General features: G+C 46.3%; 1 non-coding gene across 1 annotated transcript; it reads right to left on the reverse strand.

Moving 5' to 3' along the window:
• Positions 1 to 4,958: 4,958 nt before the first annotated feature.
• LOC136396031 (small nucleolar RNA SNORA68) lies at positions 4,959 to 5,090 on the reverse strand. Its single transcript, XR_010749462.1, has one exon. It is a non-coding gene; the product is annotated as a small nucleolar RNA SNORA68 (small nucleolar RNA).
• Between the last annotated feature and the right edge of the window lie 5,123 nt (positions 5,091 to 10,213).

Here is a 10,213-nt window from a genome sequence, read left to right on the forward strand (position 1 = left end):
ACCCTGCCACCTGGTACGTAGAGTCCATGCAGCACTGTCCAGTAGAACTTTCTGTGAGGATAGAAATGTTCTAAGTGTGTGCTGTCTGGTACAGCCACTAGTGTGACTGAATCCTTTATGTACTTTGAATTCAGTTAAATTCATACAGTCTCATGTGGCTACTTCCGGTAGAGTTGGACAGTGCGAGAATGAGAAGTGAAGAAATGAGATCCACTATATTCCCTTAGAACTTAGGAAACTCTGACATCTGTTTCTATGTAAGGGATCCACATTGGAATTTGTTGACACACCGGTGGTTTCACATGGAAGAGTGTGTAGATAACAAGGTGTTCGGGTTCTGTGTGTTTCTGGTGACACAACACGGTGTCGCCCAACCAAACACCAAGCCTTCTTTCTATAATGTGCGTTTGGGCTTAGCCTTGATTGGCCACTAACATTGAAAGCGTGATGGGACTGTACTGAGAAGTCAGAAAGTCGGCTGAACTGGCTTAGATTTCCTGCCACTAGCACTCCAGCAGGTCATGGTCTTTCTTTCCATTTCTTGCCCAAGAACACAAAGACCTTTTAACATCATGGGCTGTGTGTTTTATTAGCTTACCTGGAGCTAGTCCATTATCCTACCGTAAAGTACTCCAGGGAGCAATTTAATTTTTCATTGTAATTGGGGTTTAATAGAGTAATTTTTTTTTTCTAAAATAACATGCCAACACCTGGAGTCATTGGTTTCCACATTCTAATGAGTGCTAAATGTAACTTTTTTCAAACCTATATACTAGAGTTACAAAATACTTTCCGGTCGGTACCCTTTCCCTGTCCTTCTACTCACTTGTTAACGTCTACCAGAGCAGTTGTCTCCGGCACAGATTTGTTGTGCAGGTGTCCTCTCCACTTACTATTTAGGTCTGGCTAAAGATGGAAACGTGGTGAGATGAGTTTGGGGATGGTCTTCCTAACAGGTCACGTCTGCAGGTGTAGCTTTTGTTTAGTGATACCTAACGGGCAAACTGAGACTAAGACATATTCTCGTTGTTGTTTCCATGTAATTTTCTTAGTAAAATTATGAAGATAAGATAATATCAAATGAATTTAGAACAATCAGGAAAAGTGAGTCTCCACCCAGTATCCTCACATGTCAAGATGAGTTCAAGAAAAACAGATTGTATGCAGAGAAGAAATACTCTGTAGTTCACCTTCTGGTTTTGTCAGGAAATTTTATTTGTGGATTTTGATGAAGCTTATTTATGACTGTGAATCAAAAATATTGAAAATAGAGGACTCGGACAAATAAACTAGGGCTGAATTAGACCGAGGAATTATGAGAAGATGTTAATGCGCGGTTCTCCTGTTAACCGACACCGTGGAAGGTGAAAGGCTGTGTTGCCTCATGATCTCCATCCCGCCGTCGGGAAGAGTGGAGCTAATGATGCTTTTGTGTCTGTGTCATCTCACCTTGAGGAGATGAGCAAAGTGATGGGGAACTGTTAACACCTGCATTTTCCTTCCCCACCCCCATCCACCAGCAGAGACAGACAGCATGTGGTCAGGGGTGGGCTCTGAAGTTCTCCCCACGTCACAGGAGATGCAGATGAAAACCTACACTTCAGAGAGCATGAAGAGAGCTTTATGAAAGCTGTTGACAGAGCACAAAGGATGCCATTTCTGGAATTCTGCTAGGGTCTCTCCTTGTCTGGCACAGTCAGGACAGGCCCTTATGTAATTTGAAAACTGCCCGTCATTCGGCATTTTCTCCTTTTGCAGTACTTGGAATGCAAGTGTGCCTTCCTCCTCAGAGAGCCTCTTCTTATAATCAGAGACAGTTGGGTACCTACCACTTGGAAGCCAGAGAGGAACAGAAGAGCATTTGGAAAAAAAGGTACACCCCTAAAGTATAAAATCAATATTTAGCCTTAAGGAGATAGGAGTTTACACTCAAATAGAAGTATATCTTGTCTCATGTTGCAGAAGCTACTGCTACTTTTGGTCAGGCTGTTTGATGACATGAACCCCTCAATGTCAAATTTCAAGTTATCAGGGCATTAGGGAGAAATGACTATAATCATAGAATCACTTAAGCGACATCAGATCTATTTATTCTGCTAGTGTTACAGGATTTCCTGGGAAGTTCAAGAGCCTATTAGCCGGGGCTGCACTGTCTCAGAGTGAGTGGATCTGGGACCTCCTTGAGGGCCCTTGGCACAGGGGAGAGGGCCTGCGAGTCTGTCCTAAGCACTCCCGCCCCTGCCCCCTCGCCCACGTCGCTGACCAGGAGTAGCTGATGGGAAGTGTTTCCCCTTCATGCTGAGCACTGAAGGTGACAGCTGAGATCACAGGCACTCCAGCTCAGTCAGCAACATTTGTCTGAGCAGGAGTCTGTGAACTCAAGCAGATTCCCCAGACCTATGCCAAAGCCCGGCCAACAAGGACACAAGCAATTTTGAAAACAGGTGACCCTTTATTTATTCAACAAATATTTGTTGAACATGGACAGAGTAACAGGAACTGGGAATACAGTGATGGACAAGCTCCTTGAGCTCTGGGCTCTGCCACTCTTTGTGTTTGCACAGACCACAGTGGGGGGGGGGGGCTTTGATTATGCTGAGTGGGCCTGAGCTTGCTCGGCGGGTGGTCGTTTCCTCCTGTGGAAGGGGAAAGGAATGAGCTGGCACAGGTCTATCCAGGTCAGAGCCACTGCCGTTTCCTGTGTGGCCCTTCGGAAAAGCTCCCAGCCTGAGCATCTCACCCTTTGGGATCTAACCATCTTCACAGTTCACTAAGTTTATTCTTATATCCAACCTAAACCCCTCACAGTGATCTTAACCTGCTGCAGTTCTGTGTGTTTGAGGGGGATGGCAAATTTCCCAAAACCTTGGTCGCAGAGAAGCATGCTAATCAGAATGCAGTCTCCCTGACCCCACTGCATCACACTGGAAAATCCTTCTGTCCCTCCAGACCCGGCAAAAACACACATGCTCTCTCATTCCTCCAACCAGACTTGATACTCAGTACTGGTCCCTTTGAGACCCATATCAAATCCATCCTTGTGTATGACCCACTGCCTGACCCTGGGGGTTGGCTTAAACATGGACCAATGGTGGCGGAAGTGACCACAGCCTGTTAAGGGAATGAGCAGCTCTCTCCACAATTCTAGGCTCCACATCAGACACCTGGCTACTGAGTCTTGGTTTCTTCTCATAGCATTTTTGCGAGCTTTGGTTTTTGTTTTTGTTTTTACAAAGACAGAGAGAGAGTCAGAGAGAGGGATAAATAGGGACAGACAGACAGAAACGAAGAGAAATGAGAAACATCAAGCATTAGTTTTTCGTTTCGACACCTTAGTTGTTCATTGATTGCTTTCCCATATGTGCCTTGACCGCGGGCCTTCAGCAGACTGAGTAACCCCTTGCTCGAGCCAGCGACCTTGGGTCCAAGCTGGTGAGCTTTGCTCAAACCAGATGAGCCCGTGCTCAAGCTGGTGACTTCGGAGTCTCGAACCTGGGTCCTCCGCATCCCAGTCCAACGCTCTATCCACTGCGCCACCGCCTGGTCAGGTGCCTTGGTTTCTTTATCTGTGAAATGGGGTCAATAACTGCCCTGCTGTGGAGATTAAATGTAGCAGTCATGCACAAAGCCTGCTACTTGGCAGGGGCCCACCAAATGTTGGTTGCCTTCTGCCTCTGGTGGCGTGGCCACGTCGTCCACTGGCCAGGAGAGAAACGAAAAGAAGCCTTAGCCTCATGAAACAGTTATGTCACAGGTCATCTCTGCCTTAAAGAAAAGTAATGCTCCAGGTCACTGGAGGACCTAAAAGGACTAAAATTTCTTAGACTCAGGAGGAATTTATTCTTTCTTTTGGGAGGAGGGTGTTAATATCCATCCAGCTTCCCTGGCAACACAGCCTTGAGCCCTGGGAGGAGGGGATAAAAAAGTGTCACCAGCTCAATGAGCCAATCCAGGCTTCTGTCATTCTTTCTGAGTTATTTAGCAACTGTAGAATAAATGGGCTTATATCCAAGGTTAGTTCTTGCCATCAAATCTATTGGATACAAGCCCCATGATTTAATGGACACTTTCTACCTGACTGGTCAGAACTATTTCCCTACTGAAAGGTTTTGGAGAGTTTTCTATCTCCCCTAAACAGAACACGATAATGAAATTGCAATAAGAAATTTAGGTTGGGCATAAGGAAGAACTTTGTGAACTGTGAAAATAATTAAATACTCAAGGAAGGTAGCATTTGGACTGTGTGAGCTATTCTGCCCAACCACAGAGATGCCTTTGCCAACAGCTTCTCTGGAGGCAGAAGGGTGGACTCTGAGCTCTTGACCCCATTCCATCAGCAGGACGTCACGCAGTGCAGAGTCCCCAGCTGAGGGCTTTGCCTGGGCCTAGGGTGTCTCCCTACTCCCCACCCAGCACATGCTCTCCAGACAGAGGCTCAGGCAGTGCAGCTGCAGATATAAATAACCCCCTCGTGACTCTTTCTGTCCTTAGAGCAGATGCCTCTGGCCATTGCCTAGAATGGGATACAGGGACTGGAAGGGTAGAAGAGATGGGAGGGCGGTCCCTGGGAGGAAGGCCCCCACCCCACCCGCCCCAGGTTTGACAGCTGAGAAAAGAAGGAGAGGGAAGAGGTTATGTTTTCTCTCACCTCCTACGTGTGTGTCTGTGTGTGTTGCTGTGAGATGCGTGTCTAGGCAGGGAGAGGAGCTGTCCCACTTTGGAGGAGAGGGGCTGTTTGTCATGGTGTTTCTCCCCTTCTGCTCCCAATGCCATCATGCTACTTTACAACCTCATTTCTTCCTGGACTCGCCGTCTGCTTCCCGCTTTCCCTGCTGCTGGTCTCTGTCTCCTCTGAGCAATCCTTCCCACTGCTTCCCAGTTCGCCCATCTCGTCTTTTTTTCTTCTCCCCAGCTTTTTATCTTTTTTTTTTTTTCCTTCTCTCCCTCTTTTTTCCCAGGAGTGTAGAACCTCCCAGATCAGTTTGAGGGGCACAGCCCCAGCCCCCAGAGGCAACGCGATCCGCTTGCTGTCAGCACCTCTGTTGAAACTTCTGCTACGACACACAGCAGTTCCTGGGTTTGGATTCTTGGTTCGTCTCTCACTTCATCTCAGAGCCTCCACAATGCAACTGCGGCCTAGCGCCGAGCCCCCCCTCCTGCCCCCCTCCCGTGCATGCCCAGCTAGCTTCCTGGGCATCCCGTGAGCCCAGTCTGCACGTTCTCACCGTCGTGGCTTTGTTCGTGTTTTCCCTCCACCTGAATACTCCTCCCCTTCACTGGAAAACCTGCCCGTCCTGCCGCATCTGATTCTCCAGCCAGCAACGTAGTGGGATTCCTCCATGGCCTGTATCATACTAGGTCTTACGTGAAGCGGTCAGGCTTGCCCAGCCCTCCCGGCCAGCATCAAGGTGGACACGTGGTAGCTAAAGTTACCGTGTCCTCCTGATGCAAACAGGCAGCTCCCTCCGCGGCCCTACCCTGCCCCAGCCTCTGACTCTCCTTTGGCCTCCAGCCCTGGTTCCCATCTCTGCAGGGGCAGACCTGATGGACCTGCCTGCTGACCTGATGTTCATCTCAGAGACCAGAGGTGTCAAGCGAGCTTTCTGCGAGTTCCGAGCTCCACGCAGTGGAAAGAGAGGAGCACAGCCCATAGTACTGCGGAGATCCCGTGTCGGTCCAGAGTGCCACTCGGGCTCTGGTCTGAGGTCTGCAGCGGAAGGGCGTGGACCAGTGCCCAGAGCTCAATAAAGTGAAAATAAAAAGATCATTCATCTGTCTCCTTCCTTGGGATCATCTTCCCTCTCCAGCAGTACGCTCCCCTGGGCAGGATTTAGAGTATGCTGTTGCTTTGAGGGATTGGGTTTCACTTTCCAGCCGGGCTTTTCCCTGTCCAGCCCTCTTCCCGCCTTCCCTTTCTCCCTCTGTGCCTTTCTTTATCATGGACTGATTGTACCTGTTATAGGTAAGGCCCTGCAGCAGGCGGAGTCCCTGCCCTCAGGAAGCTTTGGTCAGTGGCTGTCACATATTAGGTGATCAGTGCTCCCCTATGTGCCAAGGACGAGCAGAGGTACCAACATCGCCCTGAGGTGAGACTGGGAAGTGCACCGCGTTAAGTGTTCTCATTAGCTGAGGAGGGTTCTAAAGTGCCGCTGGAAGACCCTGTCCGCGGGAGGTGGCGTGGGTAAGAAAGATACCCAGGGAAAGAAAGGCAAGGAGAGAAAGCCAGAGGTGGCCGCTCCAAATCCAGCCCAACTCCAGGGCCAGCTGAAAGTCTCTCACAGCTCAAGTCCAGAGCTTCCAGTCCTGTGTGGGTCAGCTGTTGGAGTGCTGGCCAGCCCACGGTTCCTCTCGCCTCCCCACCCCCACCTGCATTCAGCTACGGCTTTTCCACAAGCTCTAGACCACAGGGCCTCCCTCTGAGTGGCTGGACTCATGGACAGGCAACCTTGAAAGTCACCCAAAACCATGATTTTTGCAGTATGGATTGTAAAAAAAAAAAAAAATGGCCAAAGGTTCCTTGGGTGGCCTTTGTGTTCTTATAATGCAGGGAGTTATTCTTGTCTGTGCTTTTCTTTTGGGCGCTCCCCAATGCATGATCCTTCCCTCATCCACAATGCCCCGAGAAGGGGAGGGTTAAAGCAATAATGCAAAGACAAAAAAATAAACAAAAAAAAAAACCACACAAAAAAAACAAGATCAAGCGTCTCAATGTCCAAAATAAGATATTGAGAATAAAAAGGGACAGAATTTTGCCTATAAAAATAGAACAGAAAGAACAATGGGGTAACCATGGCCACTTAGAACATGTTCTAATTTCCTTCCACACCTCCAGGCCTCTGTATGCACTTGGCCTTGGGTACGACGCCATGCTCTCCTCCCCATAGCTCTGCGTGGCAGGTTCAGCCCATCTCTGAATATTTGCCTAAGTTGAAAGTCCTCCTCTCCAAGTTTTTCTGAAAGCCTGACAGAGCTGGGTGCTGCCCTCACCTTCTGGTCCGCTCTGTATTAAAGCACTCAGCTTCTTGTAACTCCTTGCTTCCATTATCTGCTCCTCTTCCACCTAGGATTGTGAACATCCACAGGGTGGATTAGGAGCTCATCTTTGCACATAGTAGGCAGTCGGTCAAGTAGAATTACTTAATGCAGAATTCCATTTTAAGTGAACTAGGTTTACTTAGTACAGTTTCTCGTCCTAGAAGCTTTAGTCACTGAGCACTGATAATAAATTCAAGAGCTATTGCTCAGCCAGTGCTGGGAATCCCTAGTTCTCAGTCCTCAACTCTTAAGTAGTCCTGCAACGAGCCCAGCACTCCCTGCTATGCCCTGGGCAGCCTAGCAATATTATAGCCACCGCTGTAGAGATCCACTCCTAGACAGTGGGGAAGCCCAGACCCTGCAACCTTCACAGGAGGAGGCAGACCTGGGCTTGGCTTCTTTGTGACCAAGGTGAAGCTTTGTCGTCTCTGTCCCTAGCCTTCAGTTTCAACACTGTCATGTGGTTGTGGGTCCTAATTAGAAAGCTCTTAGAGATTCCTGAAAGGACTGTTATTGTAGAGCTACACAAAGGGCATTATGTCACAGTGGCATAAGAGCACAGCAAACAATGTGAACTAGGAATAATAAGGGCACTTATTCCCAGAAGCACATTGATTTAAACCACAAAAGCTCCTTGGAACAGGGCTCGAGAATTGTAAAAGCCTAAGCAATCAACCGCCCCTGTGGGAGGGGAGCCCATGCCAGGTGGTTGCTGGAGAGTTCGTTCCTTCCTGGTTGGCAGGCCAGTTTTGTCCCTCGGGTAGTCTCACTTTGGAGAAAGTTCCCTGCTCCAATGTCCCCCACCTATTTGCTGGGTTCTGGGGAGAAGACACCATTACTTCTACCTCCTTGCATAAGAAGCAAAGAAATAGCCTTAGCACAGCTCAATTCACTTTTTTATTCTCTGTATGATGAGGAAAGGCCTCCAGGTAATAGAAACTTCATCACCACTTTTGCTTCTAAAATCTGCATAGCAGAAATCTCATCTGGGTCACTCTTTGACCCAGCTGTTTCTATGTCTGGTCAGCAATTTTGGAAAACCACCAGAAGCAATGTGTCTGTGAAAAATAAAGTCACCTTAACAAACAGGTCATCCTGGAGTGGAAAAGTATGTCAGAGCATGGCTCTGACAGCAGAAAGGGCAGACTCTGCAAAGAAAAGAATGGAATCTGGGATCTCATAAAAATGTAAACCTCCCAAATGACAAAAAACACCACAAACCAAACTATATGATAAAAAGAACATTATGCTAAGCATTACGTTAAGAGAAATAAGTCAGTAGCAGGCGAATACTGTATGATCTCACTTATATGCAGAATATAAAATAATAGACACAGAGAATAGACTGGTGGCTGCTAGAAGAAGGTAAAATTGGTGAAGAGGGTCAAAAGGCTAGATTTCAAGCTGTAAAAGAAGTAAGTCCTAGGGATGTAATGCACAGAAAGCATGGTGACTATATTTAATAATACTGTATCATATATTTGATTGTTGCAAAGAGAGTAGATCATTTTTTAGAGTAGATCTTAAAAGTTCTCATCACAAGAAAAAAATAGTTTGTAATTATGTGTATAGTGATGGATGTCAACTAGACATAGTGGTGGTAATTTTGCAATATATACAAATATCAAATTGTGTTGTATACCTGAAACTAATATATTATTCTATGTCAATTATATCTCAGTTTAAAAATTGAGGGAATATATTTGTAACAGGTAGCATCCTTAATGTATAAAGGTATTTAAAAAGTCCTTAAGAAAAATATCAGCAATCCAATAGAAAAATAGGTTGAGGATACAGAGAATCCATAAAAGAAAAACTACAAATGGCCAATGAACAGCTTTTTAAAAATGTAATAATGAGGCCCTGGCCAGATGGCCTGGTTGGTTAGAGCATCGTCTCAAAGTGCAGAGGTTGCCGGTTCGATCCCTAGTCAGGGCACATACAGGAACAGATCAATGTTCCTCTCTCTATCTCTATCTCTCTCCCTCACCCTCTTTTTCTCGCTCTAAAAATTAATTAAAAAATGAAAAATATAATAGTGAAATAAATGTAAGGAAAGAAATGCAGCCCTGGCCAGTTGGCTCAGTGGTAGAGCATCGGCCTGGCATGCAGGAGTCCCAGGTTCGATTCCCGGCCAGGGCACACAGGAGAAGCACCCATCTGCTTCTCCACCCCTCCCCTTCTCCTTCCTCTCTGTCTCTCTCTTCCCCTCCCGCAGCCAAGGTTCCATTGGAGCAAAGTTGGCCCGCATGCTGAGGATGGCTCCCTGGCCTCTGCCTCAGGCGCTAGAATGGCCCTGGTTGCAACAGAACAGCGCCCCAGATGGGCAGAACGTTGCCCCCTGGTGGGCATGCCAGGTGGATCCTGGTCGGGCGCATGCGGGAGTCTGTCTGACTGCCTCCCCATTTCCAACTTCAGAAAAATACAAAAAAAAAAAAAAAAATGAAATGCAAATTTAAACAATGAGATTTAAATTTTTACCTACTAGATTAGCAAAGATTTTTATTTTTAGTGATAAGTGGTGATTCACATTTGAAATGATCTAATAAAATGAACAATAATTGTATTCTATGACCTTGAAAATCCCTAATTTCTCCTAAAGAAATCTTTGCATTTTGGCATAAGAAGACACAGTTGAGAATGTTTATAATATCCCTGTTTGTGATAGCAAACATTGAAAGGAACCCAAATACCCATCAATAAACAAATAGATTTATAAATATAGTCATATAGTAGAACACTATACAGCATTAGCAAGTGGTACAGCTACGTGCAGCAACGTGCATGAACATAAAGCTGAGTGTTTAAAATGAGTCACTCTGATTGCCTTTATAAAGTTTACGAAGTTTGAAGTCAGCATCTTGGTTCCCTTTGGAGGGACATAGTAACTGGGTGGGGCCAAGGACGGCTTCCAGAGTGCTAACCATGTTCAGTGTTCTGTGTGCATCGAGGGGTGTCCGTTCTGAGAAAATTCATTAAGCTGAACACTTACGATAAATGCATGTTTTTGTATGTGTGATATAATTGATTGACAAATTTATTTTAAAAGCAAGCCATAAAATAGTACATACATAAAGTACAATTTCATGTATATAAAAAATCTACAATCAAAAATTGACATATAACTCCCTAAAAACTTAATTCCAATTGTTTCTTAGTATCCACCGGGGATTGGTTC

The sequence above is a fragment of the Saccopteryx leptura genome, chromosome 2 (genome assembly GCF_036850995.1).
Source record: "Saccopteryx leptura isolate mSacLep1 chromosome 2, mSacLep1_pri_phased_curated, whole genome shotgun sequence".
NCBI classification, from domain to species: Eukaryota; Metazoa; Chordata; class Mammalia; order Chiroptera; family Emballonuridae; genus Saccopteryx; species Saccopteryx leptura.